General features: G+C 39.0%; 1 pseudogene; it reads left to right on the top strand.

The window, feature by feature from the left end:
• The first annotated feature begins 2,266 nt into the window (after window positions 1-2,266).
• LOC103633745 (glycine cleavage system H protein 2, mitochondrial-like) lies at window positions 2,267-5,753 on the top strand (annotated as a pseudogene).
• The last annotated feature ends 247 nt before the right edge of the window (window positions 5,754-6,000 follow it).

Consider the following 6,000-nt stretch of genomic DNA (forward strand, 5'->3'; position numbering starts at 1 on the left):
CAACAAGGTACGCCAGATTTTCTCCTGTCTCTCTCTTTTTCTCCCTTTGCCCATTCTTTCCAGCAAAGTAGAAGGAAGCTTTCCTAGAAATGTGGTGAGGATGCGTTCCTCTTTTTTGGCACTTTTTTCTGTTGCATTTCCCCCCTTAAATCCAGTCTTTTGCTCTCTTGGCTTGCTTGTCTTCTTTTACTATGACGTGCTAATGCTCTCCTATGTGTAGTCTAAAATTTCTTTTTCCTGCACACTAATGTCAGTTAGGCCATCAATGAAGTTATAGAAGTCACTGATGTCATAAGTTAGGCCATTTGGTTGATATCCCTAATTTTTCTTTCATAAAGCCCACAAATCCCTACCATTTCTGTTTACTGTAAGTGTATAGTGCCCTTGTAGTCAAGTAACCTCTTCTCTCTATTCACATGATATGATACAAAAAGATTGAATACTGCAGGTTTGTTCTTCCAGTGCTACCTTTAGCATTGATGTTCTCAGGTTACTGCTTAGCTTCCATGTCACAGTCCAAGGGCAAAAATCAGCATAGGAAAGGAAGTCTTTCAAGGCTGCAGCTTTCTGTTATTCTTCTCGTCATAACCAATGTTCCCATGGCTTTATATATGTCCTTATTCCATCAAGTAGGTTTTCCCTATTTCAATATTTTTGTATTGCTCTATGCATCTATGGATCACTTTTGTTGCTTATCCATTATTTCCATTTATCCCATTTTCAACATTCATTGTGGCAGAGGGGAACAGAAGATGTTATGTATTATTTGTCAAAAGAAGCCCATGATGGAAGAGTGAGGAGTGTTCTCTTTCTCATGCCTTGTCATTCAACACCTTACTACTCAACCTTACATTACAATCTACCTATGCGTTTTTTGGACTGCACTCCTAGGTGGTTATTTTATTTGTTTTTTAATGAAAAAAAATAGTTAACCTTTCATATCTATACTTGTGCTTGAATACATATGTCCCTGCTGACTCGTTCTACTGCACTCAGTGATAACAAAGGGACCTTGGATGAGTCAGATCGTTTCCTTACAAGTCCATCTGAGTTTGTCGGCGATGTTTTTGGAAATTTATCTGCATTCAGTCACATTGTATTATTCAAGTCAGAAGAAAGACATGTTCTCCAGTTGCTTCTGCACAATTCCTTTCTTGAGGTAACACATCATTGTGCCTTAGATATAACTTGTTTTCTTTTAATCTTTTTCACTTAAGAGTTCAATAGACACGCATTAGCTACTGCTTTCTAGCATTCTTATTTGTCAAGCAGTACCTGTTACTAACTAGCGTAGGAATTTCCATGAATTTGGCAGTATTCTAGCCCTCTAGGACACTGATCGCAACTCTACAATTTTTATATGGAATCCTGATTAACATAAGTCATTTCCTTATTTATCACTTTGAATCTTAAATCGCTTACACATGCAAATATTTGGATGCCTTAACAGAAAAAAATGCTTTTTACTGCCCTGCTATTTCGTACAAACCTTGTATTTTGAAAGACGATGACAAAAAAAAGAAGAAAATCGTCATATGTTTGATTCAGAGGGAGTACATGTCAATAATGATAGGATTTATTGTTTCATAACAGTAATACTCAAACTCATTGGTAATAATTGTTATGGTTGGCAGATGAGGAGATTTTTCCACTCACATTTCAAGGTTGACAGAGACCTTCAGTCGGCTGTTGTGGTTTATTCACGGAGGGATGTGCTATGATTTAGTACTGATGTGGCAGAAAAATGCCTGTTAGCTCGTGTAACAATCCCCGCATGTTTAATGTTGTTTCAGCTTTTCATTTGAGAAATGAGTTGTGGCATTGCTGGATACTTGTGATATCTTAATCCTCTTGGAATGAGATGTTATGTTACTTTTACCCAAGTGCTTTACGACGGCATGACAATTCACAGTTCGCTTTCTTGCATCGAGTCTCTATGTCCATGATATCTGCTTCTAAGATAAAGTCTGCAGGATTGATGATCTTTTTTAGAATTAACTAAAATGTAGGAAGAGCAATCTTTACTAACGTCAAATGAGAGAAAGGGTTAGTAATAGGGAGGTGTGTTGGTTCATTTGTTTCTTTGTTTACTTGCTCAAATATTTGCTACGAACATTAATAAGGGATCACACAAATTGACAGAACTCTAAAATTGGGTTCGACTTCATAATGGCATCTGGTTTTCTTTTTCCCATTGGATAACCTAGCCTATCACAACTCTCCCCGTTCACCACTTTATCAGATCCCAACATTAAAACTTTCTGGGATGGACAGTAACATGGTGAGTGGATGGACCTTGTTTTCACCACCTCGTATGGACTTTGTAGTCTGAAATTTCTTTTTCCTGCACACTAATGTCAGTTAGGCCATCAATGAAGTTATAGAAGTCACTGATGTCATAAGTTAGGCCATTTGGTTGATATCCCTAATTTTTCTTTCATAAAGCCCACAAATCCCTACCATTTCTGTTTACTATAAAAAGTAACTTGTGTACTTTAGAAGGGAAATAAATCAAGAAGCACTGCTAACTAGAAGTTCTGTTTAAATTTTTCTGAAGCGGAAAAACTCAGGGAGAAGCTGAGGCAGGAGTGCCTGTGGAAGGGGACGGAACTGGCGCATGGGGTGGCTGACGCCCTCTTCGCTGTACCACACAACGAGGATAAAGGCATTGAAGAGCACTAAGGGGACATGTCTAGCCTATATTGAGCGCTACACTACATAAACCATATCTTCTATCTATAATTTATTTACCTTTCCTATAAATAAGTTTATTTATTTATTTCAGCTTGCTCATCCTCATGTAGCTCCAATCCATCTGTCATAGGTCTCCAGCAAGCAACTTCGTGATGATTTGATGACCATGCTCATTGCCTGGTCATGAGACTTCTGTAGCAATCTTGGCATGGGCATTTTATCTTCTATCCAAAGCATGCTATATTAGTATCCAAAGCTCGCTCTGTAGTAACTTATAATATCCAATGCAGTGGTGTTTTTTATATTGTCTTCGTAACTTACATGTAGCTTAATATTTGTGTATTTGATTTGATCTCACCATCTTATAGTAGATGATGATGAGAAACCTCAGCATATAGACACACTTCCTAGATTAATATTAAGTTTTATGGTTAGTTGTAGTAACCTTTTAAACCATAGTTCCTAGACTTATCTTGATCAATACTTGTAACTTATAATATCCAATGCAGTGGTGTTTTTTCATTTTCAGTGTTTCCATTTTCTCTCGCTACTGCTTCAGCCACCTTTCCTACCCATCTCATACCAGCTTTACATTACTACAATTTTTTCTTCATCAAATCCTTTTTGGGAGGCTTGGAAAGGTAATTTAGTACATAAATGTTGTGCTTTTAAAATGATTGATGCATATTTCTGTTGTGGTTTTTTTCTAGACTTCAGTTGATCATTTTATATGAGTCATTTAAAACCATAGTAAAAGCTTCCATAGGTTTAATCCTATGAAACAATCTATTTTAGACTAGCATCTTACTTCCTTTGATAATTAAAGAAGGGACAAAAAAATCCTGCTCATCTCATCCTTAAGTTTGATGTTTGCTATTAGTGTTGAACATGGTTCTACTATGCAAGTAATTCACCTACATTGCACTCCTTTATGCCCATTTTTGGGAACACTAGGATGGTTATTGAGAATAGTCTAGAACAAAGGACACTTCAATTTTGAATGTATGTGTCAATTTTGAATCTCCGTTTGCAGGGAAGGGTGCTCCCAGCCCCCGTCGTGCCCCTCGGCCCCTCCCAACCCTCGTCGTCGTAACAGAGGTATATTCTGCCCTGAATAAAATGATTTCTGCTGTATTGTACTTACACATGTTTTTATAAGGATGTAAGGAGGGCCAAAACCTCGCCCCAAATCGACGCATACCTACCATCGATGCGCATTTGGGTGTTCGCTTAATCGTCCTATTTAAATCAGCAGGGTGCTGCGACAAGCCAACAGATGAGCGTGGCGATCCCGCTGGAGCAGTCCATCACGCCGGTGCTTCAGGACTTTATGAATCTCAACATATTCTATCTACCAGTGTATTACTGTGGAGGTGAGGAGTATAGCTCAAAGTATGATCTGCTCCTCTTCTCTGTTATCCTTCTCCGCTCCCCTCATACTCCACCTTGACTTGTATGTGCTAGCCGAAGATAGTTGTGAACTGAGCACTCAAGCCAAACCAGGTTGTAGCAACCTGGCCTTTGGATTGAATCTTCTGCTCAACTGAAATTTCTTGCAAATTGCTATTGTTCTCAGCCAATAGAAGGTTCGTAGGATGTCTGGTTAACTGGTGTAATGATGTTCAGGCTCCCTTTTAATGCGTTCACCTATATTTCTATATTTGTGTTCGATGTTACATGGCCTTTGGTAAAACTGTGCTTCAGTACAGTTTTTTTGTTGTGGGGTTTGTTCTGCAACTATAAAATGTGGCTGAGAAAAAAAATGACATTTGTTTTTTTTGTATCAAATAGACTGGTGGTTTCAAAAAGTCACTGGTTTGGGTTGGTGTACTACTTTCTGTGTGCATTGTTGCCCCCCACAATGCCACTTCAATACATACAATACAACTGATGATGCGCCACACGTTACCCCCTTTTTTTAGTGCCGAAGGATCTGAAGTATGCTGACTCTCATGAATGGGTGAAAGTGGAGGGTGATTCAGCAACCGTGGGGATTACTGACTATGCCCAGGTTAGCACGTTCATATTTCTATTGCTGTGAGTTTAGAGTGTGAGGCAATACTAGGTGTTAGTGTTAGGCCCTCCATATGTTAGGTTGTCTAGTGTTGTAGTTCTCATCTACACTGATATGCATACTGCATCCAATCTGTTGCCAAGACATCAAGTTCTAATATATTTTATCATATTCAGTATGCATATGTTAGTGAAGGGCAGGCTTATAGTGTAGTAGTGAAAGCTGAGAGCTGCCTTACTGAGTCACCAGGTCGCTGGTTTCAAGTGGCCTCTCTGCATTTGTGCCTCCTCCAGCACTAGGTCTCGTCTTTTCAGTATACATATGTGAGGCTTGCCTTGGTTTATCGCTTCCCTAGACTCCACTCATGTGGGAGCCCTCATCACCAGGTCTGTCCAGTATACAACATTAGGGTTTGCATTGCTTAAAATTGTTTATTGCTTTTGGCGTCCAGCGTGCTTTGGGTGAGCTTGTTTATGTGGAGCTACCAGAAGTTGGCATCAGTGTATCCCAGGGAAAGACCTTTGCTGCTCTTGAGAGTGTCTGGAGAGGTGGTTGAAGTGGACGAGAAACTAAGTGACTTGCCTGGATTGGTAAGTGTTGCAACTCATATTAGCCAGAACTCATCTGAAAATAAACTTCCGTGGGTACATTAGTCAATGATTATCATTTCTGGTTAGGTGAATACAAGTCCATATGAGAAGGGATGGCTTATCAAGGTCAAGCTCAGTAATTCAGGTGAGCTCAATTCGCTCATGGATGATGATAAGTACTCGAAATTCTGCGAAGGCAACCATTGAAGAAATCAGAGTGTCTTCTGAAGACCATGACCTGTTTTTCAAGCTTTATCACTGGTTATGGTCTGGAGACCAGCTGTGACAAATTGGCAAGGTTCATCACAAGGAATAAATGTTAGGATTTGCCAATCCTACAAGGGCATGGGAAATCCAAGTTTGTGTTGTCAATGACGTGGTCATATTTGATATTTCTTTGTAGTTGTAATCTCGTGAATTCCTTCTTTTTTCTTAAAAATGACTCTTTTTGATTCCTCTATGCAAATTTCTTGGTGCTTTTGCGAATGGTTCAGATTCTTCAGCATTATTACCGCGCACAGTGAGCAAACATGGGACTCATGCGTTTATACATAGAGATTGCACCATCAGATATCCTGATTCGCTAAAAAGGTATTTCCAATGTCAAAAAATTTGCAAGAAATACCAAACTCTTCCAAGTGGGAATTCAAAGATCAAAAGATAATTTAAATTATATATTGACTGATAAATGCACGCAGTGTT

This window comes from Zea mays, chromosome 7 (assembly GCF_902167145.1).
Source record: "Zea mays cultivar B73 chromosome 7, Zm-B73-REFERENCE-NAM-5.0, whole genome shotgun sequence".
Taxonomy (NCBI): Eukaryota; Viridiplantae; Streptophyta; class Magnoliopsida; order Poales; family Poaceae; genus Zea; species Zea mays.